The 23,852-nt window shown below is 44.7% G+C and overlaps 64 non-coding genes across 64 annotated transcripts; 43 read left to right on the forward strand and 21 right to left on the reverse strand.

Annotated features, from left to right (window-relative positions):
* Window positions 1-308: 308 nt before the first annotated feature.
* trnay-gua (transfer RNA tyrosine (anticodon GUA)) lies at window positions 309-395 on the forward strand. The gene is given in 2 exon segments: window positions 309-345; window positions 360-395. It is a non-coding gene; the product is annotated as a tRNA-Tyr (tRNA).
* Window positions 396-457: 62 nt separating this feature from the next.
* On the reverse strand, window positions 458-529 carry trnae-cuc (transfer RNA glutamic acid (anticodon CUC)). The gene has a single exon. It is a non-coding gene; the product is annotated as a tRNA-Glu (tRNA).
* Window positions 530-733: 204 nt separating this feature from the next.
* trnak-uuu (transfer RNA lysine (anticodon UUU)) lies at window positions 734-806 on the forward strand. The gene has a single exon. It is a non-coding gene; the product is annotated as a tRNA-Lys (tRNA).
* A 472-nt stretch (window positions 807-1,278) lies between these two features.
* On the forward strand, window positions 1,279-1,365 carry trnay-gua (transfer RNA tyrosine (anticodon GUA)). The gene is given in 2 exon segments: window positions 1,279-1,315; window positions 1,330-1,365. It is a non-coding gene; the product is annotated as a tRNA-Tyr (tRNA).
* A 62-nt stretch (window positions 1,366-1,427) lies between these two features.
* Window positions 1,428-1,499, reverse strand: trnae-cuc (transfer RNA glutamic acid (anticodon CUC)). Its single transcript has one exon. It is a non-coding gene; the product is annotated as a tRNA-Glu (tRNA).
* Window positions 1,500-1,703: 204 nt separating this feature from the next.
* trnak-uuu (transfer RNA lysine (anticodon UUU)) lies at window positions 1,704-1,776 on the forward strand. Its single transcript has one exon. It is a non-coding gene; the product is annotated as a tRNA-Lys (tRNA).
* A 471-nt stretch (window positions 1,777-2,247) lies between these two features.
* On the forward strand, window positions 2,248-2,334 carry trnay-gua (transfer RNA tyrosine (anticodon GUA)). Its single transcript is given in 2 exon segments — window positions 2,248-2,284; window positions 2,299-2,334. It is a non-coding gene; the product is annotated as a tRNA-Tyr (tRNA).
* A 62-nt stretch (window positions 2,335-2,396) lies between these two features.
* Window positions 2,397-2,468, reverse strand: trnae-cuc (transfer RNA glutamic acid (anticodon CUC)). Its single transcript has one exon. It is a non-coding gene; the product is annotated as a tRNA-Glu (tRNA).
* A 204-nt stretch (window positions 2,469-2,672) lies between these two features.
* trnak-uuu (transfer RNA lysine (anticodon UUU)) lies at window positions 2,673-2,745 on the forward strand. Its single transcript has one exon. It is a non-coding gene; the product is annotated as a tRNA-Lys (tRNA).
* Window positions 2,746-3,217: 472 nt separating this feature from the next.
* trnay-gua (transfer RNA tyrosine (anticodon GUA)) lies at window positions 3,218-3,304 on the forward strand. Its single transcript is given in 2 exon segments — window positions 3,218-3,254; window positions 3,269-3,304. It is a non-coding gene; the product is annotated as a tRNA-Tyr (tRNA).
* Window positions 3,305-3,643: 339 nt separating this feature from the next.
* trnak-uuu (transfer RNA lysine (anticodon UUU)) lies at window positions 3,644-3,716 on the forward strand. Its single transcript has one exon. It is a non-coding gene; the product is annotated as a tRNA-Lys (tRNA).
* Window positions 3,717-5,321: 1,605 nt separating this feature from the next.
* On the forward strand, window positions 5,322-5,408 carry trnay-gua (transfer RNA tyrosine (anticodon GUA)). The gene is given in 2 exon segments: window positions 5,322-5,358; window positions 5,373-5,408. It is a non-coding gene; the product is annotated as a tRNA-Tyr (tRNA).
* A 62-nt stretch (window positions 5,409-5,470) lies between these two features.
* trnae-cuc (transfer RNA glutamic acid (anticodon CUC)) lies at window positions 5,471-5,542 on the reverse strand. Its single transcript has one exon. It is a non-coding gene; the product is annotated as a tRNA-Glu (tRNA).
* Window positions 5,543-5,746: 204 nt separating this feature from the next.
* On the forward strand, window positions 5,747-5,819 carry trnak-uuu (transfer RNA lysine (anticodon UUU)). Its single transcript has one exon. It is a non-coding gene; the product is annotated as a tRNA-Lys (tRNA).
* A 472-nt stretch (window positions 5,820-6,291) lies between these two features.
* On the forward strand, window positions 6,292-6,378 carry trnay-gua (transfer RNA tyrosine (anticodon GUA)). Its single transcript is given in 2 exon segments — window positions 6,292-6,328; window positions 6,343-6,378. It is a non-coding gene; the product is annotated as a tRNA-Tyr (tRNA).
* A 62-nt stretch (window positions 6,379-6,440) lies between these two features.
* On the reverse strand, window positions 6,441-6,512 carry trnae-cuc (transfer RNA glutamic acid (anticodon CUC)). The gene has a single exon. It is a non-coding gene; the product is annotated as a tRNA-Glu (tRNA).
* Window positions 6,513-6,716: 204 nt separating this feature from the next.
* trnak-uuu (transfer RNA lysine (anticodon UUU)) lies at window positions 6,717-6,789 on the forward strand. Its single transcript has one exon. It is a non-coding gene; the product is annotated as a tRNA-Lys (tRNA).
* A 472-nt stretch (window positions 6,790-7,261) lies between these two features.
* trnay-gua (transfer RNA tyrosine (anticodon GUA)) lies at window positions 7,262-7,348 on the forward strand. The gene is given in 2 exon segments: window positions 7,262-7,298; window positions 7,313-7,348. It is a non-coding gene; the product is annotated as a tRNA-Tyr (tRNA).
* A 63-nt stretch (window positions 7,349-7,411) lies between these two features.
* trnae-cuc (transfer RNA glutamic acid (anticodon CUC)) lies at window positions 7,412-7,483 on the reverse strand. Its single transcript has one exon. It is a non-coding gene; the product is annotated as a tRNA-Glu (tRNA).
* A 204-nt stretch (window positions 7,484-7,687) lies between these two features.
* Window positions 7,688-7,760, forward strand: trnak-uuu (transfer RNA lysine (anticodon UUU)). Its single transcript has one exon. It is a non-coding gene; the product is annotated as a tRNA-Lys (tRNA).
* A 472-nt stretch (window positions 7,761-8,232) lies between these two features.
* Window positions 8,233-8,319, forward strand: trnay-gua (transfer RNA tyrosine (anticodon GUA)). Its single transcript is given in 2 exon segments — window positions 8,233-8,269; window positions 8,284-8,319. It is a non-coding gene; the product is annotated as a tRNA-Tyr (tRNA).
* A 62-nt stretch (window positions 8,320-8,381) lies between these two features.
* trnae-cuc (transfer RNA glutamic acid (anticodon CUC)) lies at window positions 8,382-8,453 on the reverse strand. Its single transcript has one exon. It is a non-coding gene; the product is annotated as a tRNA-Glu (tRNA).
* Window positions 8,454-8,657: 204 nt separating this feature from the next.
* On the forward strand, window positions 8,658-8,730 carry trnak-uuu (transfer RNA lysine (anticodon UUU)). Its single transcript has one exon. It is a non-coding gene; the product is annotated as a tRNA-Lys (tRNA).
* A 469-nt stretch (window positions 8,731-9,199) lies between these two features.
* On the forward strand, window positions 9,200-9,286 carry trnay-gua (transfer RNA tyrosine (anticodon GUA)). The gene is given in 2 exon segments: window positions 9,200-9,236; window positions 9,251-9,286. It is a non-coding gene; the product is annotated as a tRNA-Tyr (tRNA).
* A 62-nt stretch (window positions 9,287-9,348) lies between these two features.
* On the reverse strand, window positions 9,349-9,420 carry trnae-cuc (transfer RNA glutamic acid (anticodon CUC)). The gene has a single exon. It is a non-coding gene; the product is annotated as a tRNA-Glu (tRNA).
* A 204-nt stretch (window positions 9,421-9,624) lies between these two features.
* On the forward strand, window positions 9,625-9,697 carry trnak-uuu (transfer RNA lysine (anticodon UUU)). The gene has a single exon. It is a non-coding gene; the product is annotated as a tRNA-Lys (tRNA).
* Window positions 9,698-10,169: 472 nt separating this feature from the next.
* Window positions 10,170-10,256, forward strand: trnay-gua (transfer RNA tyrosine (anticodon GUA)). The gene is given in 2 exon segments: window positions 10,170-10,206; window positions 10,221-10,256. It is a non-coding gene; the product is annotated as a tRNA-Tyr (tRNA).
* Window positions 10,257-10,318: 62 nt separating this feature from the next.
* On the reverse strand, window positions 10,319-10,390 carry trnae-cuc (transfer RNA glutamic acid (anticodon CUC)). The gene has a single exon. It is a non-coding gene; the product is annotated as a tRNA-Glu (tRNA).
* Window positions 10,391-10,594: 204 nt separating this feature from the next.
* On the forward strand, window positions 10,595-10,667 carry trnak-uuu (transfer RNA lysine (anticodon UUU)). The gene has a single exon. It is a non-coding gene; the product is annotated as a tRNA-Lys (tRNA).
* A 471-nt stretch (window positions 10,668-11,138) lies between these two features.
* On the forward strand, window positions 11,139-11,225 carry trnay-gua (transfer RNA tyrosine (anticodon GUA)). The gene is given in 2 exon segments: window positions 11,139-11,175; window positions 11,190-11,225. It is a non-coding gene; the product is annotated as a tRNA-Tyr (tRNA).
* A 62-nt stretch (window positions 11,226-11,287) lies between these two features.
* Window positions 11,288-11,359, reverse strand: trnae-cuc (transfer RNA glutamic acid (anticodon CUC)). The gene has a single exon. It is a non-coding gene; the product is annotated as a tRNA-Glu (tRNA).
* Window positions 11,360-11,563: 204 nt separating this feature from the next.
* On the forward strand, window positions 11,564-11,636 carry trnak-uuu (transfer RNA lysine (anticodon UUU)). Its single transcript has one exon. It is a non-coding gene; the product is annotated as a tRNA-Lys (tRNA).
* Window positions 11,637-12,108: 472 nt separating this feature from the next.
* Window positions 12,109-12,195, forward strand: trnay-gua (transfer RNA tyrosine (anticodon GUA)). Its single transcript is given in 2 exon segments — window positions 12,109-12,145; window positions 12,160-12,195. It is a non-coding gene; the product is annotated as a tRNA-Tyr (tRNA).
* Window positions 12,196-12,257: 62 nt separating this feature from the next.
* On the reverse strand, window positions 12,258-12,329 carry trnae-cuc (transfer RNA glutamic acid (anticodon CUC)). The gene has a single exon. It is a non-coding gene; the product is annotated as a tRNA-Glu (tRNA).
* Window positions 12,330-12,533: 204 nt separating this feature from the next.
* On the forward strand, window positions 12,534-12,606 carry trnak-uuu (transfer RNA lysine (anticodon UUU)). Its single transcript has one exon. It is a non-coding gene; the product is annotated as a tRNA-Lys (tRNA).
* A 622-nt stretch (window positions 12,607-13,228) lies between these two features.
* On the reverse strand, window positions 13,229-13,300 carry trnae-cuc (transfer RNA glutamic acid (anticodon CUC)). The gene has a single exon. It is a non-coding gene; the product is annotated as a tRNA-Glu (tRNA).
* A 204-nt stretch (window positions 13,301-13,504) lies between these two features.
* Window positions 13,505-13,577, forward strand: trnak-uuu (transfer RNA lysine (anticodon UUU)). The gene has a single exon. It is a non-coding gene; the product is annotated as a tRNA-Lys (tRNA).
* A 471-nt stretch (window positions 13,578-14,048) lies between these two features.
* Window positions 14,049-14,135, forward strand: trnay-gua (transfer RNA tyrosine (anticodon GUA)). The gene is given in 2 exon segments: window positions 14,049-14,085; window positions 14,100-14,135. It is a non-coding gene; the product is annotated as a tRNA-Tyr (tRNA).
* Window positions 14,136-14,197: 62 nt separating this feature from the next.
* trnae-cuc (transfer RNA glutamic acid (anticodon CUC)) lies at window positions 14,198-14,269 on the reverse strand. The gene has a single exon. It is a non-coding gene; the product is annotated as a tRNA-Glu (tRNA).
* Window positions 14,270-14,473: 204 nt separating this feature from the next.
* trnak-uuu (transfer RNA lysine (anticodon UUU)) lies at window positions 14,474-14,546 on the forward strand. Its single transcript has one exon. It is a non-coding gene; the product is annotated as a tRNA-Lys (tRNA).
* A 469-nt stretch (window positions 14,547-15,015) lies between these two features.
* On the forward strand, window positions 15,016-15,102 carry trnay-gua (transfer RNA tyrosine (anticodon GUA)). Its single transcript is given in 2 exon segments — window positions 15,016-15,052; window positions 15,067-15,102. It is a non-coding gene; the product is annotated as a tRNA-Tyr (tRNA).
* A 62-nt stretch (window positions 15,103-15,164) lies between these two features.
* Window positions 15,165-15,236, reverse strand: trnae-cuc (transfer RNA glutamic acid (anticodon CUC)). Its single transcript has one exon. It is a non-coding gene; the product is annotated as a tRNA-Glu (tRNA).
* Window positions 15,237-15,440: 204 nt separating this feature from the next.
* On the forward strand, window positions 15,441-15,513 carry trnak-uuu (transfer RNA lysine (anticodon UUU)). The gene has a single exon. It is a non-coding gene; the product is annotated as a tRNA-Lys (tRNA).
* A 470-nt stretch (window positions 15,514-15,983) lies between these two features.
* Window positions 15,984-16,070, forward strand: trnay-gua (transfer RNA tyrosine (anticodon GUA)). Its single transcript is given in 2 exon segments — window positions 15,984-16,020; window positions 16,035-16,070. It is a non-coding gene; the product is annotated as a tRNA-Tyr (tRNA).
* Window positions 16,071-16,132: 62 nt separating this feature from the next.
* Window positions 16,133-16,204, reverse strand: trnae-cuc (transfer RNA glutamic acid (anticodon CUC)). The gene has a single exon. It is a non-coding gene; the product is annotated as a tRNA-Glu (tRNA).
* Window positions 16,205-16,408: 204 nt separating this feature from the next.
* On the forward strand, window positions 16,409-16,481 carry trnak-uuu (transfer RNA lysine (anticodon UUU)). The gene has a single exon. It is a non-coding gene; the product is annotated as a tRNA-Lys (tRNA).
* Window positions 16,482-17,103: 622 nt separating this feature from the next.
* On the reverse strand, window positions 17,104-17,175 carry trnae-cuc (transfer RNA glutamic acid (anticodon CUC)). The gene has a single exon. It is a non-coding gene; the product is annotated as a tRNA-Glu (tRNA).
* A 204-nt stretch (window positions 17,176-17,379) lies between these two features.
* On the forward strand, window positions 17,380-17,452 carry trnak-uuu (transfer RNA lysine (anticodon UUU)). The gene has a single exon. It is a non-coding gene; the product is annotated as a tRNA-Lys (tRNA).
* Window positions 17,453-17,921: 469 nt separating this feature from the next.
* On the forward strand, window positions 17,922-18,008 carry trnay-gua (transfer RNA tyrosine (anticodon GUA)). The gene is given in 2 exon segments: window positions 17,922-17,958; window positions 17,973-18,008. It is a non-coding gene; the product is annotated as a tRNA-Tyr (tRNA).
* Window positions 18,009-18,346: 338 nt separating this feature from the next.
* trnak-uuu (transfer RNA lysine (anticodon UUU)) lies at window positions 18,347-18,419 on the forward strand. Its single transcript has one exon. It is a non-coding gene; the product is annotated as a tRNA-Lys (tRNA).
* Window positions 18,420-18,891: 472 nt separating this feature from the next.
* trnay-gua (transfer RNA tyrosine (anticodon GUA)) lies at window positions 18,892-18,978 on the forward strand. The gene is given in 2 exon segments: window positions 18,892-18,928; window positions 18,943-18,978. It is a non-coding gene; the product is annotated as a tRNA-Tyr (tRNA).
* A 62-nt stretch (window positions 18,979-19,040) lies between these two features.
* trnae-cuc (transfer RNA glutamic acid (anticodon CUC)) lies at window positions 19,041-19,112 on the reverse strand. Its single transcript has one exon. It is a non-coding gene; the product is annotated as a tRNA-Glu (tRNA).
* A 204-nt stretch (window positions 19,113-19,316) lies between these two features.
* On the forward strand, window positions 19,317-19,389 carry trnak-uuu (transfer RNA lysine (anticodon UUU)). The gene has a single exon. It is a non-coding gene; the product is annotated as a tRNA-Lys (tRNA).
* A 472-nt stretch (window positions 19,390-19,861) lies between these two features.
* On the forward strand, window positions 19,862-19,948 carry trnay-gua (transfer RNA tyrosine (anticodon GUA)). The gene is given in 2 exon segments: window positions 19,862-19,898; window positions 19,913-19,948. It is a non-coding gene; the product is annotated as a tRNA-Tyr (tRNA).
* Window positions 19,949-20,010: 62 nt separating this feature from the next.
* On the reverse strand, window positions 20,011-20,082 carry trnae-cuc (transfer RNA glutamic acid (anticodon CUC)). The gene has a single exon. It is a non-coding gene; the product is annotated as a tRNA-Glu (tRNA).
* Window positions 20,083-20,286: 204 nt separating this feature from the next.
* On the forward strand, window positions 20,287-20,359 carry trnak-uuu (transfer RNA lysine (anticodon UUU)). Its single transcript has one exon. It is a non-coding gene; the product is annotated as a tRNA-Lys (tRNA).
* A 472-nt stretch (window positions 20,360-20,831) lies between these two features.
* On the forward strand, window positions 20,832-20,918 carry trnay-gua (transfer RNA tyrosine (anticodon GUA)). Its single transcript is given in 2 exon segments — window positions 20,832-20,868; window positions 20,883-20,918. It is a non-coding gene; the product is annotated as a tRNA-Tyr (tRNA).
* Window positions 20,919-20,980: 62 nt separating this feature from the next.
* trnae-cuc (transfer RNA glutamic acid (anticodon CUC)) lies at window positions 20,981-21,052 on the reverse strand. Its single transcript has one exon. It is a non-coding gene; the product is annotated as a tRNA-Glu (tRNA).
* A 204-nt stretch (window positions 21,053-21,256) lies between these two features.
* On the forward strand, window positions 21,257-21,329 carry trnak-uuu (transfer RNA lysine (anticodon UUU)). The gene has a single exon. It is a non-coding gene; the product is annotated as a tRNA-Lys (tRNA).
* A 472-nt stretch (window positions 21,330-21,801) lies between these two features.
* Window positions 21,802-21,888, forward strand: trnay-gua (transfer RNA tyrosine (anticodon GUA)). Its single transcript is given in 2 exon segments — window positions 21,802-21,838; window positions 21,853-21,888. It is a non-coding gene; the product is annotated as a tRNA-Tyr (tRNA).
* A 62-nt stretch (window positions 21,889-21,950) lies between these two features.
* trnae-cuc (transfer RNA glutamic acid (anticodon CUC)) lies at window positions 21,951-22,022 on the reverse strand. The gene has a single exon. It is a non-coding gene; the product is annotated as a tRNA-Glu (tRNA).
* An 895-nt stretch (window positions 22,023-22,917) lies between these two features.
* trnae-cuc (transfer RNA glutamic acid (anticodon CUC)) lies at window positions 22,918-22,989 on the reverse strand. Its single transcript has one exon. It is a non-coding gene; the product is annotated as a tRNA-Glu (tRNA).
* Window positions 22,990-23,193: 204 nt separating this feature from the next.
* On the forward strand, window positions 23,194-23,266 carry trnak-uuu (transfer RNA lysine (anticodon UUU)). Its single transcript has one exon. It is a non-coding gene; the product is annotated as a tRNA-Lys (tRNA).
* Window positions 23,267-23,738: 472 nt separating this feature from the next.
* On the forward strand, window positions 23,739-23,825 carry trnay-gua (transfer RNA tyrosine (anticodon GUA)). Its single transcript is given in 2 exon segments — window positions 23,739-23,775; window positions 23,790-23,825. It is a non-coding gene; the product is annotated as a tRNA-Tyr (tRNA).
* The last annotated feature ends 27 nt before the right edge of the window (window positions 23,826-23,852 follow it).

The following is a 23,852-nucleotide window of genomic DNA, read 5'->3' on the forward strand; positions in this document are numbered from 1 at the left end:
AAAGCCACTCAGCCTTTCCTTTCTCTCTCTCTCTATGTGACATCACAATAGATTTTCTCAAAAAGCAATTCAAATTGTTCTAACCATTGGTGGGACCAACCCGTGGCCTTTTACCATCCACGTGTCCAAAATGCAGTACGCATGCCAATGTTGTTAACAGACATACGTGTTGGTAGCTCTACATGTCCAACTGGTACAGTGTGAGGTTTCCTCTTTGGTGGACCTTAAAGAGTTGAAAAAGCCACAACCGAACTGGTATCTTTGTCAACGTCCTTGTTTCTGGATCTATGCTGCATGTGCGTCAGAATCCTTCGGTAGCTCAGATGGTAGAGCGGAGGACTGTAGAGGTTAAAGCAGCAATCCTTAGGCCACCGGTTCAAATCCGGTTCGAAGGAAGCTTCTTTTTTTCCAGGATATTACTGCCTTTAATGTCATGATGAGCAAAAAGTTTTCTGTTTTCCCTGACCGGGAATCGAACCCGGGCCGCGGCGGTGAGAGCGCCGAATCCTAGCCACTAGACCATCAGGGACAGCGATGTTATGCTAATGGATGAAGGCTTTTACATGAGTTCTGGCTGGCCGTTATTCATGAGTGAAGAAAGACCAGAATGTGGGTTATTCGTGACCACACCAGAACATGTGGACCTTTTTGTGTCAAGACTGTCAAATGCTTCCCATGTCAGAGGTCAAGAATATCTGGACATGTTCTGAATCACAGAGCAAGACTAAATGTAGCCTGGATAGCTCAGTCGGTAGAGCATCAGACTTTTAATCTGAGGGTCCAGGGTTCAAGTCCCTGTTCAGGCGTTGAACTTTACATGACCGTCAGCTCTTGAGCACCGTTCACTCATCGTCAGGCAGACTTTTGGATTAAGCTGAACTTCCAGCTTTACATCTGCCTACCTGTGACTTCCTTGTCATTAATTATTTTGTCTATGTCCTTGTTAATGATGACAAAAAAAACAACAATTAAAGCCACTCAGCCTTTCCTTTCTCTCTCTCTCTATGTGACATCACAATAGATTTTCTCAAAAAGCAATTCAAATTGTTCTAACCATTGGTGGGACCAACCCGTGGCCTTTTACCATCCACGTGTCCAAAATGCAGTACGCATGCCAATGTTGTTAACAGACATACGTGTTGGTAGCTCTACATGTCCAACTGGTACAGTGTGAGGTTTCCTCTTTGGTGGACCTTAAAGAGTTGAAAAAGCCACAACCGAACTGGTATCTTTGTCAACGTCCTTGTTTCTGGATCTATGCTGCATGTGCGTCAGAATCCTTCGGTAGCTCAGATGGTAGAGCGGAGGACTGTAGAGGTTAAAGCAGCAATCCTTAGGCCACCGGTTCAAATCCGGTTCGAAGGAAGCTTCTTTTTTTCCAGGATATTACTGCCTTTAATGTCATGATGGGCAAAAAGTTTTCTGTTTTCCCTGACCGGGAATCGAACCCGGGCCGCGGCGGTGAGAGCGCCGAATCCTAGCCACTAGACCATCAGGGACAGCGATGTTATGCTAATGAATGAAGGCTTTTACATGAGTTCTGGCTGGCCGTTATTCATGAGTGAAGAAAGACCAGAATGTGGGTTATTCGTGACCACACCAGAACATGTGGACCTTTTTGTGTCAAGACTGTCAAATGCTTCCCATGTCAGAGGTCAAGAATATCTGGACATGTTCTGAATCACAGAGCAAGGCTAAACGTAGCCTGGATAGCTCAGTCGGTAGAGCATCAGACTTTTAATCTGAGGGTCCAGGGTTCAAGTCCCTGTTCAGGCGTTGAACTTTACATGACCGTCAGCTCTTGAGCACCGTTCACTCATCGTCAGGCAGACTTTTGGATTAAGCTGAACTTCCAGCTTTACATCTGCCTACCTGTGACTTCCTTGTCATTAATTATTTTGTCTATGTCCTTGTTAATGATGAAAAAAAAACACCAATTAAAGCCACTCAGCCTTTCCTTTCTCTCTCTCTCTATGTGACATCACAATAGATTTTCTCAAAAAGCAATTCAAATTGTTCTAACCATTGGTGGGACCAACCCGTGGCCTTTTACCATCCACGTGTCCAAAATGCAGTACGCATGCCAATGTTGTTAACAGACATACGTGTTGGTAGCTCTACATGTCCAACTGGTACAGTGTGAGGTTTCCTCTTTGGTGGACCTTAAAGAGTTGAAAAAGCCACAACCGAACTGGTATCTTTGTCAACGTCCTTGTTTCTGGATCTATGCTGCATGTGCGTCAGAATCCTTCGGTAGCTCAGATGGTAGAGCGGAGGACTGTAGAGGTTAAAGCAGCAATCCTTAGGCCACCGGTTCAAATCCGGTTCGAAGGAAGCTTCTTTTTTTCCAGGATATTACTGCCTTTAATGTCATGATGAGCAAAAAGTTTTCTGTTTTCCCTGACCGGGAATCGAACCCGGGCCGCGGCGGTGAGAGCGCCGAATCCTAGCCACTAGACCATCAGGGACAGCGATGTTATGCTAATGGATGAAGGCTTTTACATGAGTTCTGGCTGGCCGTTATTCATGAGTGAAGAAAGACCAGAATGTGGGTTATTCGTGACCACACCAGAACATGTGGACCTTTTTGTGTCAAGACTGTCAAATGCTTCCCATGTCAGAGGTCAAGAATATTCGGACATGTTCTGAATCACAGAGCAAGGCTAAACGTAGCCTGGATAGCTCAGTCGGTAGAGCATCAGACTTTTAATCTGAGGGTCCAGGGTTCAAGTCCCTGTTCAGGCGTTGAACTTTACATGACCGTCAGCTCTTGAGCACCGTTCACTCATCGTCAGGCAGGCTTTTGGATTAAGCTGAACTTCCAGCTTTACGTCTGCCTACCTGTGACTTCCTTGTCATTAATTATTTTGTCTATGTCCTTGTTAATGATGACAAAAAAAACAACAATTAAAGCCACTCAGCCTTTCCTTTCTCTCTCTCTCTATGTGACATCACAATAGATTTTCTCAAAAAGCAATTCAAATTGTTCTAACCATTGGTGGGACCAACCCGTGGCCTTTTACCATCCACGTGTCCAAAATGCAGTACGCATGCCAATGTTGTTAACAGACATACGTGTTGGTAGCTCTACATGTCCAACTGGTACAGTGTGAGGTTTCCTCTTTGGTGGACCTTAAAGAGTTGAAAAAGCCACAACCGAACTGGTATCTTTGTCAACGTCCTTGTTTCTGGATCTATGCTGCATGTGCGTCAGAATCCTTCGGTAGCTCAGATGGTAGAGCGGAGGACTGTAGAGGTTAAAGCAGCAATCCTTAGGCCACCGGTTCAAATCCGGTTCGAAGGAAGCTTCTTTTTTTTCCAGGATATTACTGCCCTTAATGTCATGATGAGCAAAAAGTTTTCTGTTTTCCCTGACCGGGAACCGAACCCGGGCCGCGGCGGTGAGAGCGCCGAATCCTAGCCACTAGACCATCAGGGACAGCGATGTTATGCTAATGGATGAAGGCTTTTACATGAGTTCTGGCTGGCCGTTATTCATGAGTGAAGAAAGACCAGAATGTGGGTTATTCGTGACCACACCAGAACATGTGGACCTTTTTGTGTCAAGACTGTCAAATGCTTCCCATGTCAGAGGTCAAGAATATCTGGACATGTTCTGAATCACAGAGCAAGGCTAAACGTAGCCTGGATAGCTCAGTCGGTAGAGCATCAGACTTTTAATCTGAGGGTCCAGGGTTCAAGTCCCTGTTCAGGCGTTGAACTTTACATGACCGTCAGCTCTTGAGCACCGTTCACTCATCGTCAGGCAGGCTTTTGGATTAAGCTGAACTTCCAGCTTTACGTCTGCCTACCTGTGACTTCCTTGTCATTAATTATTTTGTCTATATATGCTTCCATTACCACACATCATTAATAAACATGGTATTAGTTATCATCAATATGCAGATGACACTCAACTTTATATCTCGCTAGAACCTAAAGCCCTAAAATCAATTTGCTCACTGTTTGACTGCATAGATGATATACAGACATGGATGTCTGACAATTTTCTGCAGTTAAATAAACAGAAGACAGAGGTTCTTGTTCTTGGCAGTGATTCACAAAGGAATGATGTCCAGACTTATTTAAATCAAATGAATCTGAAAGCCAGACAATGTGTTAAGAACCTGGGCGTCACCTTTGATAATGAGCTCAGCTTCAAATCACACATCATGACTACATGCAAGACAGCTTACTTTCATCTTCGAAACATCGCTAAGGTCCGAGATATGCTCTCTCCTGCTGACAGTGAAAAACTTGTCCATGCATTTATCACATCAAGGCTAGATTATTGTAACGCTGTTCTATCTGCTCTTCCAAAGAGCTCTATTTCGCACCTACAGCGAGTTCAGAACGCGGCTGCAAGGGTTCTGACCCGCAGGAGAAAGAGAGATCATATTACACCTGCACTCCACTCACTGCACTGGTTACCTGTCAGCTTTAGAATAGATTTTAAGGTTCTAGTCATGGTTTTTAAATGTCTTCATGGTCTTGCCCCTCTTTACCTAAGTGAAATGATGGTTAGATATGTTCCAGTCAGGTCTCTCAGGTCTTCAAACAGTAATCTACTGGTGATTCCTAAAAGCCGATTAAAGATTGGCGAGGGTGCTTTTAGCCACTATGGCCCAAAGCTCTGGAATTCTCTTCCTGAAGAGCTCAGAGGCATTTCATCCCTGCATAGTTTTAAGAGCAGTCTCAAAACATTCCTGTTTAGATCCGCTTTTAGTTAAAACTATTAAGATAGAGTTTCTTATCTTATTTACTTTACTTTTTATTATCTTACTTACTTCACTTTTTACTTTTTATGTTATTTTAATATTTTTATCTTTAATTTCTTTTAAAATTTTCTTCTGTCTTTTTGTCTTTGTCTTATCTCCTTTTAATGTTTCTTTTATTTATACTGTAAAGCACTTTGAGTTACATGTATGTATGAAAGGTGCTATACAAATAAAGATTATTATTATTATTATTATTATTATGTCCTTGTTAATGATGACAAAAAAAACAACAATTAAAGCCACTCAGCCTTTCCTTTCTCTCTCTCTCTATGTGACATCACAATAGATTTTCTCAAAAAGCAATTCAAATTGTTCTAACCATTGGTGGGACCAACCCGTGGCCTTTTACCATCCACGTGTCCAAAATGCAGTACGCATGCCAATGTTGTTAACAGACATACGTGTTGGTAGCTCTACATGTCCAACTGGTACAGTGTGAGGTTTCCTCTTTGGTGGACCTTAAAGAGTTGAAAAAGCCACAACCGAACTGGTATCTTTGTCAACGTCCTTGTTTCTGGATCTATGCTGCATGTGCGTCAGAATCCTTCGGTAGCTCAGATGGTAGAGCGGAGGACTGTAGAGGTTAAAGCAGCAATCCTTAGGCCACCGGTTCAAATCCGGTTCGAAGGAAGCTTCTTTTTTTCCAGGATATTACTGCCTTTAATGTCATGATGGGCAAAAAGTTTTCTGTTTTCCCTGACCGGGAATCGAACCCGGGCCGCGGCGGTGAGAGCGCCGAATCCTAGCCACTAGACCATCAGGGACAGCGATGTTATGCTAATGAATGAAGGCTTTTACATGAGTTCTGGCTGGCCGTTATTCATGAGTGAAGAAAGACCAGAATGTGGGTTATTCGTGACCACACCAGAACATGTGGACCTTTTTGTGTCAAGACTGTCAAATGCTTCCCATGTCAGAGGTCAAGAATATCTGGACATGTTCTGAATCACAGAGCAAGGCTAAACGTAGCCTGGATAGCTCAGTCGGTAGAGCATCAGACTTTTAATCTGAGGGTCCAGGGTTCAAGTCCCTGTTCAGGCGTTGAACTTTACATGACCGTCAGCTCTTGAGCACCGTTCACTCATTGTCAGGCAGACTTTTGGATTAAGCTGAACTTCCAGCTTTACATCTGCCTACCTGTGACTTCCTTGTCATTAATTATTTTGTCTATGTCCTTGTTAATGATGAAAAAAAAAACACCAATTAAAGCCACTCAGCCTTTCCTTTCTCTCTCTCTCTATGTGACATCACAATAGATTTTCTCAAAAAGCAATTCAAATTGTTCTAACCATTGGTGGGACCAACCCGTGGCCTTTTACCATCCACGTGTCCAAAATGCAGTACGCATGCCAATGTTGTTAACAGACATACGTGTTGGTAGCTCTACATGTCCAACTGGTACAGTGTGAGGTTTCCTCTTTGGTGGACCTTAAAGAGTTGAAAAAGCCACAACCGAACTGGTATCTTTGTCAACGTCCTTGTTTCTGGATCTATGCTGCATGTGCGTCAGAATCCTTCGGTAGCTCAGATGGTAGAGCGGAGGACTGTAGAGGTTAAAGCAGCAATCCTTAGGCCACCGGTTCAAATCCGGTTCGAAGGAAGCTTCTTTTTTTCCAGGATATTACTGCCTTTAATGTCATGATGAGCAAAAAGTTTTCTGTTTTCCCTGACCGGGAATCGAACCCGGGCCGCGGCGGTGAGAGCGCCGAATCCTAGCCACTAGACCATCAGGGACAGCGATGTTATGCTAATGGATGAAGGCTTTTACATGAGTTCTGGCTGGCCGTTATTCATGAGTGAAGAAAGACCAGAATGTGGGTTATTCGTGACCACACCAGAACATGTGGACCTTTTTGTGTCAAGACTGTCAAATGCTTCCCATGTCAGAGGTCAAGAATATCTGGACATGTTCTGAATCACAGAGCAAGGCTAAACGTAGCCTGGATAGCTCAGTCGGTAGAGCATCAGACTTTTAATCTGAGGGTCCAGGGTTCAAGTCCCTGTTCAGGCGTTGAACTTTACATGACCGTCAGCTCTTGAGCACCGTTCACTCATCGTCAGGCAGGCTTTTGGATTAAGCTGAACTTCCAGCTTTACGTCTGCCTACCTGTGACTTCCTTGTCATTAATTATTTTGTCTATGTCCTTGTTAATGATGACAAAAAAAACAACAATTAAAGCCACTCAGCCTTTCCTTTCTCTCTCTCTCTATGTGACATCACAATAGATTTTCTCAAAAAGCAATTCAAATTGTTCTAACCATTGGTGGGACCAACCCGTGGCCTTTTACCATCCACGTGTCCAAAATGCAGTACGCATGCCAATGTTGTTAACAGACATACGTGTTGGTAGCTCTACATGTCCAACTGGTACAGTGTGAGGTTTCCTCTTTGGTGGACCTTAAAGAGTTGAAAAAGCCACAACCGAACTGGTATCTTTGTCAACGTCCTTGTTTCTGGATCTATGCTGCATGTGCGTCAGAATCCTTCGGTAGCTCAGATGGTAGAGCGGAGGACTGTAGAGGTTAAAGCAGCAATCCTTAGGCCACCGGTTCAAATCCGGTTCGAAGGAAGCTTCTTTTTTTTCCAGGATATTACTGCCCTTAATGTCATGATGAGCAAAAAGTTTTCTGTTTTCCCTGACCGGGAATCGAACCCGGGCCGCGGCGGTGAGAGCGCCGAATCCTAGCCACTAGACCATCAGGGACAGCGATGTTATGCTAATGGATGAAGGCTTTTACATGAGTTCTGGCTGGCCGTTATTCATGAGTGAAGAAAGACCAGAATGTGGGTTATTCGTGACCACACCAGAACATGTGGACCTTTTTGTGTCAAGACTGTCAAATGCTTCCCATGTCAGAGGTCAAGAATATCTGGACATGTTCTGAATCACAGAGCAAGGCTAAATGTAGCCTGGATAGCTCAGTCGGTAGAGCATCAGACTTTTAATCTGAGGGTCCAGGGTTCAAGTCCCTGTTCAGGCGTTGAACTTTACATGACCGTCAGCTCTTGAGCACCGTTCACTCATCGTCAGGCAGGCTTTTGGATTAAGCTGAACTTCCAGCTTTACGTCTGCCTACCTGTGACTTCCTTGTCATTAATTATTTTGTCTATGTCCTTGTTAATGATGACAAAAAAAACAACAATTAAAGCCACTCAGCCTTTCCTTTCTCTCTCTCTCTATGTGACATCACAATAGATTTTCTCGAAAAGCAATTCAAATTGTTCTAACCATTGGTGGGACCAACCCGTGGCCTTTTACCATCCACGTGTCCAAAATGCAGTACGCATGCCAATGTTGTTAACAGACATACGTGTTGGTAGCTCTACATGTCCAACTGGTACAGTGTGAGGTTTCCTCTTTGGTGGACCTTAAAGAGTTGAAAAAGCCACAACCGAACTGGTATCTTTGTCAACGTCCTTGTTTCTGGATCTATGCTGCATGTGCGTCAGAATCCTTCGGTAGCTCAGATGGTAGAGCGGAGGACTGTAGAGGTTAAAGCAGCAATCCTTAGGCCACCGGTTCAAATCCGGTTCGAAGGAAGCTTCTTTTTTTCCAGGATATTACTGCCTTTAATGTCATGATGAGCAAAAAGTTTTCTGTTTTCCCTGACCGGGAATCGAACCCGGGCCGCGGCGGTGAGAGCGCCGAATCCTAGCCACTAGACCATCAGGGACAGCGATGTTATGCTAATGGATGAAGGCTTTTACATGAGTTCTGGCTGGCCGTTATTCATGAGTGAAGAAAGACCAGAATGTGGGTTATTCGTGACCACACCAGAACATGTGGACCTTTTTGTGTCAAGACTGTCAAATGCTTCCCATGTCAGAGGTCAAGAATATCTGGACATGTTCTGAATCACAGAGCAAGGCTAAACGTAGCCTGGATAGCTCAGTCGGTAGAGCATCAGACTTTTAATCTGAGGGTCCAGGGTTCAAGTCCCTGTTCAGGCGTTGAACTTTACATGACCGTCAGCTCTTGAGCACCGTTCACTCATCGTCAGGCAGGCTTTTGGATTAAGCTGAACTTCCAGCTTTACGTCTGCCTACCTGTGACTTCCTTGTCATTAATTATTTTGTCTATGTCCTTGTTAATGATGACAAAAAAAACAATTAAAGCCACTCAGCCTTTCCTTTCTCTCTCTCTCTATGTGACATCACAATAGATTTTCTCAAAAAGCAATTCAAATTGTTCTAACCATTGGTGGGACCAACCCGTGGCCTTTTACCATCCACGTGTCCAAAATGCAGTACGCATGCCAATGTTGTTAACAGACATACGTGTTGGTAGCTCTACATGTCCAACTGGTACAGTGTGAGGTTTCCTCTTTGGTGGACCTTAAAGAGTTGAAAAAGCCACAACCGAACTGGTATCTTTGTCAACGTCCTTGTTTCTGGATCTATGCTGCATGTGCGTCAGAATCCTTCGGTAGCTCAGATGGTAGAGCGGAGGACTGTAGAGGTTAAAGCAGCAATCCTTAGGCCACCGGTTCAAATCCGGTTCGAAGGAAGCTTCTTTTTTTCCAGGATATTACTGCCTTTAATGTCATGATGAGCAAAAAGTTTTCTGTTTTCCCTGACCGGGAATCGAACCCGGGCCGCGGCGGTGAGAGCGCCGAATCCTAGCCACTAGACCATCAGGGACAGCGATGTTATGCTAATGGATGAAGGCTTTTACATGAGTTCTGGCTGGCCGTTATTCATGAGTGAAGAAAGACCAGAATGTGGGTTATTCGTGACCACACCAGAACATGTGGACCTTTTTGTGTCAAGACTGTCAAATGCTTCCCATGTCAGAGGTCAAGAATATCTGGACATGTTCTGAATCACAGAGCAAGGCTAAACGTAGCCTGGATAGCTCAGTCGGTAGAGCATCAGACTTTTAATCTGAGGGTCCAGGGTTCAAGTCCCTGTTCAGGCGTTGAACTTTACATGACCGTCAGCTCTTGAGCACCGTTCACTCATCGTCAGGCAGACTTTTGGATTAAGCTGAACTTCCAGCTTTACATCTGCCTACCTGTGACTTCCTTGTCATTAATTATTTTGTCTATGTCCTTGTTAATGATGAAAAAAAAAACACCAATTAAAGCCACTCAGCCTTTCCTTTCTCTCTCTCTCTATGTGACATCACAATAGATTTTCTCAAAAAGCAATTCAAATTGTTCTAACCATTGGTGGGACCAACCCGTGGCCTTTTACCATCCACGTGTCCAAAATGCAGTACGCATGCCAATGTTGTTAACAGACATACGTGTTGGTAGCTCTACATGTCCAACTGGTACAGTGTGAGGTTTCCTCTTTGGTGGACCTTAAAGAGTTGAAAAAGCCACAACCGAACTGGTATCTTTGTCAACGTCCTTGTTTCTGGATCTATGCTGCATGTGCGTCAGAATCCTTCGGTAGCTCAGATGGTAGAGCGGAGGACTGTAGAGGTTAAAGCAGCAATCCTTAGGCCACCGGTTCAAATCCGGTTCGAAGGAAGCTTCTTTTTTTCCAGGATATTACTGCCTTTAATGTCATGATGAGCAAAAAGTTTTCTGTTTTCCCTGACCGGGAATCGAACCCGGGCCGCGGCGGTGAGAGCGCCGAATCCTAGCCACTAGACCATCAGGGACAGCGATGTTATGCTAATGGATGAAGGCTTTTACATGAGTTCTGGCTGGCCGTTATTCATGAGTGAAGAAAGACCAGAATGTGGGTTATTCGTGACCACACCAGAACATGTGGACCTTTTTGTGTCAAGACTGTCAAATGCTTCCCATGTCAGAGGTCAAGAATATCTGGACATGTTCTGAATCACAGAGCAAGGCTAAACGTAGCCTGGATAGCTCAGTCGGTAGAGCATCAGACTTTTAATCTGAGGGTCCAGGGTTCAAGTCCCTGTTCAGGCGTTGAACTTTACATGACCGTCAGCTCTTGAGCACCGTTCACTCATCGTCAGGCAGACTTTTGGATTAAGCTGAACTTCCAGCTTTACATCTGCCTACCTGTGACTTCCTTGTCATTAATTATTTTGTCTATGTCCTTGTTAATGATGAAAAAAAAACACCAATTAAAGCCACTCAGCCTTTCCTTTCTCTCTCTCTCTATGTGACATCACAATAGATTTTCTCAAAAAGCAATTCAAATTGTTCTAACCATTGGTGGGACCAACCCGTGGCCTTTTACCATCCACGTGTCCAAAATGCAGTACGCATGCCAATGTTGTTAACAGACATACGTGTTGGTAGCTCTACATGTCCAACTGGTACAGTGTGAGGTTTCCTCTTTGGTGGACCTTAAAGAGTTGAAAAAGCCACAACCGAACTGGTATCTTTGTCAACGTCCTTGTTTCTGGATCTATGCTGCATGTGCGTCAGAATCCTTCGGTAGCTCAGATGGTAGAGCGGAGGACTGTAGAGGTTAAAGCAGCAATCCTTAGGCCACCGGTTCAAATCCGGTTCGAAGGAAGCTTCTTTTTTTCCAGGATATTACTGCCTTTAATGTCATGATGAGCAAAAAGTTTTCTGTTTTCCCTGACCGGGAATCGAACCCGGGCCGCGGCGGTGAGAGCGCCGAATCCTAGCCACTAGACCATCAGGGACAGCGATGTTATGCTAATGGATGAAGGCTTTTACATGAGTTCTGGCTGGCCGTTATTCATGAGTGAAGAAAGACCAGAATGTGGGTTATTCGTGACCACACCAGAACATGTGGACCTTTTTGTGTCAAGACTGTCAAATGCTTCCCATGTCAGAGGTCAAGAATATCTGGACATGTTCTGAATCACAGAGCAAGGCTAAACGTAGCCTGGATAGCTCAGTCGGTAGAGCATCAGACTTTTAATCTGAGGGTCCAGGGTTCAAGTCCCTGTTCAGGCGTTGAACTTTACATGACCGTCAGCTCTTGAGCACCGTTCACTCATCGTCAGGCAGACTTTTGGATTAAGCTGAACTTCCAGCTTTACATCTGCCTACCTGTGACTTCCTTGTCATTAATTATTTTGTCTATGTCCTTGTTAATGATGAAAAAAAAAACACCAATTAAAGCCACTCAGCCTTTCCTTTCTCTCTCTCTCTATGTGACATCACAATAGATTTTCTCAAAAAGCAATTCAAATTGTTCTAACCATTGGTGGGACCAACCCGTGGCCTTTTACCATCCACGTGTCCAAAATGCAGTACGCATGCCAATGTTGTTAACAGACATACGTGTTGGTAGCTCTACATGTCCAACTGGTACAGTGTGAGGTTTCCTCTTTGGTGGACCTTAAAGAGTTGAAAAAGCCACAACCGAACTGGTATCTTTGTCAACGTCCTTGTTTCTGGATCTATGCTGCATGTGCGTCAGAATCCTTCGGTAGCTCAGATGGTAGAGCGGAGGACTGTAGAGGTTAAAGCAGCAATCCTTAGGCCACCGGTTCAAATCCGGTTCGAAGGAAGCTTCTTTTTTTCCAGGATATTACTGCCTTTAATGTCATGATGAGCAAAAAGTTTTCTGTTTTCCCTGACCGGGAATCGAACCCGGGCCGCGGCGGTGAGAGCGCCGAATCCTAGCCACTAGACCATCAGGGACAGCGATGTTATGCTAATGGATGAAGGCTTTTACATGAGTTCTGGCTGGCCGTTATTCATGAGTGAAGAAAGACCAGAATGTGGGTTATTCGTGACCACACCAGAACATGTGGACCTTTTTGTGTCAAGACTGTCAAATGCTTCCCATGTCAGAGGTCAAGAATATCTGGACATGTTCTGAATCACAGAGCAAGACTAAACGTAGCCTGGATAGCTCAGTCGGTAGAGCATCAGACTTTTAATCTGAGGGTCCAGGGTTCAAGTCCCTGTTCAGGCGTTGAACTTTACATGACCGTCAGCTCTTGAGCACCGTTCACTCATCGTCAGGCAGACTTTTGGATTAAGCTGAACTTCCAGCTTTACATCTGCCTACCTGTGACTTCCTTGTCATTAATTATTTTGTCTATGTCCTTGTTAATGATGAAAAAAAAAACACCAATTAAAGCCACTCAGCCTTTCCTTTCTCTCTCTCTCTATGTGACATCACAATAGATTTTCTCAAAAAGCAATTCAAATTGTTCTAACCATTGGTGGGACCAACCCGTGGCCTTTTACCATCCACGTGTCCAAAATGCAGTACGCATGCCAATGTTGTTAACAGACATACGTGTTGGTAGCTCTACATGTCCAACTGGTACAGTGTGAGGTTTCCTCTTTGGTGGACCTTAAAGAGTTGAAAAAGCCACAACCGAACTGGTATCTTTGTCAACGTCCTTGTTTCTGGATCTATGCTGCATGTGCGTCAGAATCCTTCGGTAGCTCAGATGGTAGAGCGGAGGACTGTAGAGGTTAAAGCAGCAATCCTTAGGCCACCGGTTCAAATTCGGTTCGAAGGAAGCTTCTTTTTTTTCCAGGATATTACTGCCTTTAATGTCATGATGAGCAAAAAGTTTTCTGTTTTCCCTGACCGGGAATCGAACCCGGGCCGCGGCGGTGAGAGCGCCGAATCCTAGCCACTAGACCATCAGGGACAGCGATGTTATGCTAATGGATGAAGGCCTTTACATGAGTTCTGGCTGGCCGTTATTCATGAGTGAAGAAAGACCAGAATGTGGGTTATTCGTGACCACACCAGAACATGTGGACCTTTTTGTGTCAAGACTGTCAAATGCTTCCCATGTCAGAGGTCAAGAATATCTGGACATGTTCTGAATCACAGAGCAAGGCTAAACGTAGCCTGGATAGCTCAGTCGGTAGAGCATCAGACTTTTAATCTGAGGGTCCAGGGTTCAAGTCCCTGTTCAGGCGTTGAACTTTACATGACCGTCAGCTCTTGAGCACCGTTCACTCATCGTCAGGCAGACTTTTGGATTAAGCTGAACTTCCAGCTTTACATCTGCCTACCTGTGACTTCCTTGTCATTAATTATTTTGTCTATGTCCTTGTTAATGATGAAAAAAAAAACACCAATTAAAGCCACTCAGCCTTTCCTTTCTCTCTCTCTCTATGTGACATCACAATAGATTTTCTCAAAAAGCAATTCAAATTGTTCTAACCATTGGTGGGACCAACCCGTGGCCTTTTACCATCCACGTGTCCAAAATGCAGTACGCATGCCAATGTTGTTAACAGACATACGTGTGGTAGCTCTACATGTCCAACTGGTACAGTGTGAGGTTTCCTCTTTGGTGGACCTTAAAGAGTTGAAAAAGCCACAACCGAACTGGTATCTTTGTCAACGTCCTTGTTTCTGGATCTATGCTGCATGTGCGTCAGAATCCTTCGGTAGCTCAGATGGTAGAGCGGAGGACTGTAGAGGTTAAAGCAGCAATCCTTAGGCCACCGGTTCAAATCCGGTTCGAAGGAAGCTTCTTTTTTTCCAGGATATTACTGCCTTTAATGTCATGATGAGCAAAAAGTTTTCTGTTTTCCCTGACCGGGAATCGAACCCGGGCCGCGGCGGTGAGAGCGCCGAATCCTAGCCACTAGACCATCAGGGACAGCGATGTTATGCTAATGGATGAAGGCTTTTACATGAGTTCTGGCTGGCCGTTATTCATGAGTGAAGAAAGACCAGAATGTGGGTTATTCGTGACCACACCAGAACATGTGGACCTTTTTGTGTCAAGACTGTCAAATGCTTCCCATGTCAGAGGTCAAGAATATCTGGACATGTTCTGAATCACAGAGCAAGGCTAAACGTAGCCTGGATAGCTCAGTCGGTAGAGCATCAGACTTTTAATCTGAGGGTCCAGGGTTCAAGTCCCTGTTCAGGCGTTGAACTTTACATGACCGTCAGCTCTTGAGCACCGTTCACTCATCGTCAGGCAGGCTTTTGGATTAAGCTGAACTTCCAGCTTTACGTCTGCCTACCTGTGACTTCCTTGTCATTAATTATTTTGTCTATGTCCTTGTTAATGATGACAAAAAAAACAATTAAAGCCACTCAGCCTTTCCTTTCTCTCTCTCTCTATGTGACATCACAATAGATTTTCTCAAAAAGCAATTCAAATTGTTCTAACCATTGGTGGGACCAACCCGTGGCCTTTTACCATCCACGTGTCCAAAATGCAGTACGCATGCCAATGTTGTTAACAGACATACGTGTTGGTAGCTCTACATGTCCAACTGGTACAGTGTGAGGTTTCCTCTTTGGTGGACCTTAAAGAGTTGAAAAAGCCACAACCGAACTGGTATCTTTGTCAACGTCCTTGTTTCTGGATCTATGCTGCATGTGCGTCAGAATCCTTCGGTAGCTCAGATGGTAGAGCGGAGGACTGTAGAGGTTAAAGCAGCAATCCTTAGGCCACCGGTTCAAATCCGGTTCGAAGGAAGCTTCTTTTTTTCCAGGATATTACTGCCTTTAATGTCATGATGAGCAAAAAGTTTTCTGTTTTCCCTGACCGGGAATCGAACCCGGGCCGCGGCGGTGAGAGCGCCGAATCCTAGCCACTAGACCATCAGGGACAGCGATGTTATGCTAATGGATGAAGGCTTTTACATGAGTTCTGGCTGGCCGTTATTCATGAGTGAAGAAAGACCAGAATGTGGGTTATTCGTGACCACACCAGAACATGTGGACCTTTTTGTGTCAAGACTGTCAAATGCTTCCCATGTCAGAGGTCAAGAATATCTGGACATGTTCTGAATCACAGAGCAAGGCTAAACGTAGCCTGGATAGCTCAGTCGGTAGAGCATCAGACTTTTAATCTGAGGGTCCAGGGTTCAAGTCCCTGTTCAGGCGTTGAACTTTACATGACCGTCAGCTCTTGAGCACCGTTCACTCATCGTCAGGCAGACTTTTGGATTAAGCTGAACTTCCAGCTTTACATCTGCCTACCTGTGACTTCCTTGTCATTAATTATTTTGTCTATGTCCTTGTTAATGATGAAAAAAAAAACCAATTAAAGCCACTCAGCCTTTCCTTTCTCTCTCTCTCTATGTGACATCACAATAGATTTTCTCAAAAAGCAATTCAAATTGTTCTAACCATTGGTGGGACCAACCCGTGGCCTTTTACCATCCACGTGTCCAAAATGCAGTACGCATGCCAATGTTGTTAACAGACATACGTGTTGGTAGCTCTACATGTCCAACTGGTACAGTGTGAGGTTTCCTCTTTGGTGGACCTTAAAGAGTTGAAAAAGCCACAACCGAACTGGTATCTTTGTCAACGTCCTTGTTTCTGGATCTATGCTGCATGTGCGTCAGAATCCTTCGGTAGCTCAGATGGTAGAGCGGAGGACTGTAGAGGTTAAAGCAGCAATCCTTAGGCCACCGGTTCAAATCCGGTTCGAAGGAAGCTTCTTTTTTTCCAGGATATTACTGCCTTTAATGTCATGATGAGCAAAAAGTTTTCTGTTTTCCCTGACCGGGAATCGAACCCGGGCCGCGGCGGTGAGAGCGCCGAATCCTAGCCACTAGACCATCAGGGACAGCGATGTTATGCTAATGGATGAAGGCTTTTACATGAGTTCTGGCTGGCCGTTATTCATGAGTGAAGAAAGACCAGAATGTGGGTTATTCGTGACCACACCAGAACATGTGGACCTTTTTGTGTCAAGACTGTCAAATGCTTCCCATGTCAGAGGTCAAGAATATCTGGACATGTTCTGAATCACAGAGCAAGACTAAACGTAGCCTGGATAGCTCAGTCGGTAGAGCATCAGACTTTTAATCTGAGGGTCCAGGGTTCAAGTCCCTGTTCAGGCGTTGAACTTTACATGACCGTCAGCTCTTGAGCACCGTTCACTCATCGTCAGGCAGACTTTTGGATTAAGCTGAACTTCCAGCTTTACATCTGCCTACCTGTGATTTCCTTGTCATTAATTATTTTGTCTATGTCCTTGTTAATGATGAAAAAAAAAACACCAATTAAAGCCACTCAGCCTTTCCTTTCTCTCTCTCTCTATGTGACATCACAATAGATTTTCTCAAAAAGCAATTCAAATTGTTCTAACCATTGGTGGGACCAACCCGTGGCCTTTTACCATCCACGTGTCCAAAATGCAGTACGCATGCCAATGTTGTTAACAGACATACGTGTTGGTAGCTCTACATGTCCAACTGGTACAGTGTGAGGTTTCCTCTTTGGTGGACCTTAAAGAGTTGAAAAAGCCACAACCGAACTGGTATCTTTGTCAACGTCCTTGTTTCTGGATCTATGCTGCATGTGCGTCAGAATCCTTCGGTAGCTCAGATGGTAGAGCGGAGGACTGTAGAGGTTAAAGCAGCAATCCTTAGGCCACCGGTTCAAATTCGGTTCGAAGGAAGCTTCTTTTTTTTCCAGGATATTACTGCCTTTAATGTCATGATGAGCAAAAAGTTTTCTGTTTTCCCTGACCGGGAATCGAACCCGGGCCGCGGCGGTGAGAGCGCCGAATCCTAGCCACTAGACCATCAGGGACAGCGATGTTATGCTAATGGATGAAGGCCTTTACATGAGTTCTGGCTGGCCGTTATTCATGAGTGAAGAAAGACCAGAATGTGGGTTATTCGTGACCACACCAGAACATGTGGACCTTTTTGTGTCAAGACTGTCAAATGCTTCCCATGTCAGAGGTCAAGAATATCTGGACATGTTCTGAATCACAGAGCAAGGCTAAACGTAGCCTGGATAGCTCAGTCGGTAGAGCATCAGACTTTTAATCTGAGGGTCCAGGGTTCAAGTCCCTGTTCAGGCGTTGAACTTTACATGACCGTCAGCTCTTGAGCACCGTTCACTCATCGTCAGGCAGACTTTTGGATTAAGCTGAACTTCCAGCTTTACATCTGCCTACCTGTGACTTCCTTGTCATTAATTATTTTGTCTATGTCCTTGTTAATGATGACAAAAAAAACAATTAAAGCCACTCAGCCTTTCCTTTCTCTCTCTCTCTATGTGACATCACAATAGATTTTCTCAAAAAGCAATTCAAATTGTTCTAACCATTGGTGGGACCAACCTGTGGCCTTTTACCATCCACGTGTCCAAAATGCAGTACGCATGCCAATGTTGTTAACAGACATACGTGTTGGTAGCTCTACATGTCCAACTGGTACAGTGTGAGGTTTCCTTTTTGGTGGACCTTAAAGAGTTGAAAAAGCCACAACCGAACTGGTATCTTTGTCAACGTCCTTGTTTCTGGATCTATGCTGCATGTGCGTCAGAATCCTTCGGTAGCTCAGATGGTAGAGCGGAGGACTGTAGAGGTTAAAGCAGCAATCCTTAGGCCACCGGTTCAAATCCGGTTCGAAGGAAGCTTCTTTTTTTCCAGGATATTACTGCCTTTAATGTCATGATGAGCAAAAAGTTTTCTGTTTTCCCTGACCGGGAATCGAACCCGGGCCGCGGTGGTGAGAGCGCCGAATCCTAGCCACTAGACCATCAGGGACAGCGATGTTATGCTAATGGATGAAGGCTTTTACATGAGTTCTGGCTGGCCGTTATTCATGAGTGAAGAAAGACCAGAATGTGGGTTATTCGTGACCACACCAGAACATGTGGACCTTTTTGTGTCAAGACTGTCAAATGCTTCCCATGTCAGAGGTCAAGAATATCTGGACATGTTCTGAATCACAGAGCAAGGCTAAATGTAGCCTGGATAGCTCAGTCGGTAGAGCATCAGACTTTTAATCTGAGGGTCCAGGGTTCAAGTCCCTGTTCAGGCGTTGAACTTTACATGACCGTCAGCTCTTGAGCACCGTTCACTCATCGTCAGGCAGGCTTTTGGATTAAGCTGAACTTCCAGCTTTACGTCTGCCTACCTGTGACTTCCTTGTCATTAATTATTTTGTCTATGTCCTTGTTAATGATGACAAAAAAAACAACAATTAAAGCCACTCAGCCTTTCCTTTCTCTCTCTCTCTATGTGACATCACAATAGATTTTCTCAAAAAGCAATTCAAATTGTTCTAACCATTGGTGGGACCAACCCGTGGCCTTTTACCATCCACGTGTCCAAAATGCAGTACGCATGCCAATGTTGTTAACAGACATACGTGTTGGTAGCTCTACATGTCCAACTGGTACAGTGTGAGGTTTCCTCTTTGGTGGACCTTAAAGAGTTGAAAAAGCCACAACCGAACTGGTATCTTTGTCAACGTCCTTGTTTCTGGATCTATGCTGCATGTGTGTCAGAATCCTTCGGTAGCTCAGATGGTAGAGCGGAGGACTGTAGAGGTTAAAGCAGCAATCCTTAGGCCACCGGTTCAAATCCGGTTCGAAGGAAGCTTCTTTTTTTCCAGGATATTACTGCCTTTAATGTCATGATGAGCAAAAAGTTTTCTGTTTTCCCTGACCGGGAATCGAACCCGGGCCGCGGCGGTGAGAGCGCCGAATCCTAGCCACTAGACCATCAGGGACAGCGATGTTATGCTAATGGATGAAGGCTTTTACATGAGTTCTGGCTGGCCGTTATTCATGAGTGAAGAAAGACCAGAATGTGGGTTATTCGTGACCACACCAGAACATGTGGACCTTTTTGTGTCAAGACTGTCAAATGCTTCCCATGTCAGAGGTCAAGAATATCTGGACATGTTCTGAATCACAGAGCAAGGCTAAACGTAGCCTGGATAGCTCAGTCGGTAGAGCATCAGACTTTTAATCTGAGGGTCCAGGGTTCAAGTCCCTGTTCAGGCGTTGAACTTTACATGACCGTCAGCTCTTGAGCACCGTTCACTCATCGTCAGGCAGACTTTTGGATTAAGCTGAACTTCCAGCTTTACATCTGCCTACCTGTGACTTCCTTGTCATTAATTATTTTGTCTATGTCCTTGTTAATGATGAAAAAAAAAACACCAATTAAAGCCACTCAGCCTTTCCTTTCTCTCTCTCTCTATGTGACATCACAATAGATTTTCTCAAAAAGCAATTCAAATTGTTCTAACCATTGGTGGGACCAACCCGTGGCCTTTTACCATCCACGTGTCCAAAATGCAGTACGCATGCCAATGTTGTTAACAGACATACGTGTTGGTAGCTCTACATGTCCAACTGGTACAGTGTGAGGTTTCCTCTTTGGTGGACCTTAAAGAGTTGAAAAAGCCACAACCGAACTGGTATCTTTGTCAACGTCCTTGTTTCTGGATCTATGCTGCATGTGCGTCAGAATCCTTCGGTAGCTCAGATGGTAGAGCGGAGGACTGTAGAGGTTAAAGCAGCAATCCTTAGGCCACCGGTTCAAATCCGGTTCGAAGGAAGCTTCTTTTTTTCCAGGATATTACTGCCTTTAATGTCATGATGAGCAAAAAGTTTTCTGTTTTCCCTGACCGGGAATCGAACCCGGGCCGCGGCGGTGAGAGCGCCGAATCCTAGCCACTAGACCATCAGGGACAGCGATGTTATGCTAATGGATGAAGGCTTTTACATGAGTTCTGGCTGGCCGTTATTCATGAGTGAAGAAAGACCAGAATGTGGGTTATTCGTGACCACACCAGAACATGTGGACCTTTTTGTGTCAAGACTGTCAAATGCTTCCCATGTCAGAGGTCAAGAATATCTGGACATGTTCTGAATCACAGAGCAAGGCTAAACGTAGCCTGGATAGCTCAGTCGGTAGAGCATCAGACTTTTAATCTGAGGGTCCAGGGTTCAAGTCCCTGTTCAGGCGTTGAACTTTACATGACCGTCAGCTCTTGAGCACCGTTCACTCATCGTCAGGCAGGCTTTTGGATTAAGCTGAACTTCCAGCTTTACGTCTGCCTACCTGTGACTTCCTTGTCATTAATTATTTTGTCTATGTCCTTGTTAATGATGACAAAAAAAACAACAATTAAAGCCACTCAGCCTTTCCTTTCTCTCTCTCTCTATGTGACATCACAATAGATTTTCTCAAAAAGCAATTCAAATTGTTCTAACCATTGGTGGGACCAACCCGTGGCCTTTTACCATCCACGTGTCCAAAATGCAGTACGCATGCCAATGTTGTTAACAGACATACGTGTTGGTAGCTCTACATGTCCAACTGGTACAGTGTGAGGTTTCCTCTTTGGTGGACCTTAAAGAGTTGAAAAAGCCACAACCGAACTGGTATCTTTGTCAACGTCCTTGTTTCTGGATCTATGCTGCATGTGCGTCAGAATCCTTCGGTAGCTCAGATGGTAGAGCGGAGGACTGTAGAGGTTAAAGCAGCAATCCTTAGGCCACCGGTTCAAATCCGGTTCGAAGGAAGCTTCTTTTTTTCCAGGATATTACTGCCTTTAATGTCATGATGAGCAAAAAGTTTTCTGTTTTCCCTGACCGGGAATCGAACCCGGGCCGCGGCGGTGAGAGCGCCGAATCCTAGCCACTAGACCATCAGGGACAGCGATGTTATGCTAATGGATGAAGGCTTTTACATGAGTTCTGGCTGGCCGTTATTCATGAGTGAAGAAAGACCAGAATGTGGGTTATTCGTGACCACACCAGAACATGTGGACCTTTTTGTGTCAAGACTGTCAAATGCTTCCCATGTCAGAGGTCAAGAATATCTGGACATGTTCTGAATCACAGAGCAAGGCTAAACGTAGCCTGGATAGCTCAGTCGGTAGAGCATCAGACTTTTAATCTGAGGGTCCAGGGTTCAAGTCCCTGTTCAGGCGTTGAACTTTACATGACCGTCAGCTCTTGAGCACCGTTCACTCATCGTCAGGCAGACTTTTGGATTAAGCTGAACTTCCAGCTTTACATCTGCCTACCTGTGACTTCCTTGTCATTAATTATTTTGTCTATGTCCTTGTTAATGATGACAAAAAAAACAACAATTAAAGCCACTCAGCCTTTCCTTTCTCTCTCTCTCTATGTGACATCACAATAGATTTTCTCAAAAAGCAATTCAAATTGTTCTAACCATTGGTGGGACCAACCCGTGGCCTTTTACCATCCACGTGTCCAAAATGCAGTACGCATGCCAATGTTGTTAACAGACATACGTGTTGGTAGCTCTACATGTCCAACTGGTACAGTGTGAGGTTTCCTCTTTGGTGGACCTTAAAGAGTTGAAAAAGCCACAACCGAACTGGTATCTTTGTCAACGTCCTTGTTTCTGGATCTATGCTGCATGTGCATCAGAATCCTTCGGTAGCTCAGATGGTAGAGCGGAGGACTGTAGAGGTTAAAGCAGCAATCCTTAGGCCACCGGTTCAAATCCGGTTCGAAGGAAGCTTCTTTTTTTCCAGGATATTACTGCCTTTAATGTCATGATGAGCAAAAAGTTTTCTGTTTTCCCTGACCGGGAATCGAACCCGGGCCGCGGCGGTGAGAGCGCCGAATCCTAGCCACTAGACCATCAGGGACAGCGATGTTATGCTAATGGATGAAGGCTTTTACATGAGTTCTGGCTGGCCGTTATTCATGAGTGAAGAAAGACCAGAATGTGGGTTATTCGTGACCACACCAGAACATGTGGACCTTTTTGTGTCAAGACTGTCAAATGCTTCCCATGTCAGAGGTCAAGAATATCTGGACATGTTCTGAATCACAGAGCAAGGCTAAACATAGCCTGGATAGCTCAGTCGGTAGAGCATCAGACTTTTAATCTGAGGGTCCATGGTTCAAGTCCCTGTTCAGGCGTTGAACTTTACATGACCGTCAGCTCTTGAGCACCGTTCACTCATCGTCAGGCAGACTTTTGGATTAAGCTGAACTTCCAGCTTTACATCTGCCTACCTGTGACTTCCTTGTCATTAATTATTTTGTCTATGTCCTTGTTAATGATGACAAAAAAAACAATTAAAGCCACTCAGCCTTTCCTTTCTCTCTCTCTCTATGTGACATCACAATAGATTTTCTCAAAAAGCAATTCAAATTGTTCTAACCATTGGTGGGACCAACCCGTGGCCTTTTACCATCCACGTGTCCAAAATGCAGTACGCATGCCAATGTTGTTAACAGACATACGTGTTGGTAGCTCTACATGTCCAACTGGTACAGTGTGAGGTTTCCTCTTTGGTGGACCTTAAAGAGTTGAAAAAGCCACAACCGAACTGGTATCTTTGTCAACGTCCTTGTTTCTGGATCTATGCTGCATGTGCGTCAGAATCCTTCGGTAGCTCAGATGGTAGAGCGGAGGACTGTAGAGGTTAAAGCAGCAATCCTTAGGCGACCGGTTCAAATCCGGTTCGAAGGAAGCTTCTTTTTTTCCAGGATATTACTGCCCTTAATGTCATGATGAGCAAAAAGTTTTCTGTTTTCCCTGACCGGGAATCGAACCCGGGCCGCGGCAGTGAGAGCGCCGAATCCTAGCCACTAGACCATCAGGGACAGCTATGTTATGCTAATGAATGAAGGCTTTTTCATGAGTTCTGGCTGGCCGTTATTCATGAGTGAAGAAAGACCAGAATGTGGGTTATTCGTGACCACACCAGAACATGTGGACCTTTTTGTGTCAAGACTGTCAAATGCTTCCCATGTCAGAGGTCAAGAATATCTGGACATGTTCTGAATCACAGAGCAAGGCTAAACGTAGCCTGGATAGCTCAGTCGGTAGAGCATCAGACTTTTAATCTGAGGGTCCAGGGTTCAAGTCCCTGTTCAGGCGTTGAACTTTACATGACCGTCAGCTCTTGAGCACCGTTCACTCATCGTCAGGCAGACTTTTGGATTAAGCTGAACTTCCAGCTTTACATCTGCCTACCTGTGACTTCCTTGTCATTAATTATTTTGTCTATGTCCTTGTTAATGATGAAAAAAAAAACACCAATTAAAGCCACTCAGCCTTTCCTTTCTCTCTCTCTCTATGTGACATCACAATAGATTTTCTCAAAAAGCAATTCAAATTGTTCTAACCATTGGTGGGACCAACCCGTGGCCTTTTACCATCCACGTGTCCAAAATGCAGTACGCATGCCAATGTTGTTAACAGACATACGTGTTGGTAGCTCTACATGTCCAACTGGTACAGTGTGAGGTTTCCTCTTTGGTGGACCTTAAAGAGTTGAAAAAGCCACAACCGAACTGGTATCTTTGTCAACGTCCTTGTTTCTGGATCTATGCTGCATGTGCGTCAGAATCCTTCGGTAGCTCAGATGGTAGAGCGGAGGACTGTAGAGGTTAAAGCAGCAATCCTTAGGCCACCGGTTCAAATCCGGTTCGAAGGAAGCTTCTTTTTTTCCAGGATATTACTG

Source organism: Brachyhypopomus gauderio, unplaced genomic scaffold (genome assembly GCF_052324685.1).
Source record: "Brachyhypopomus gauderio isolate BG-103 unplaced genomic scaffold, BGAUD_0.2 sc94, whole genome shotgun sequence".
Classification (NCBI taxonomy): Eukaryota; Metazoa; Chordata; class Actinopteri; order Gymnotiformes; family Hypopomidae; genus Brachyhypopomus; species Brachyhypopomus gauderio.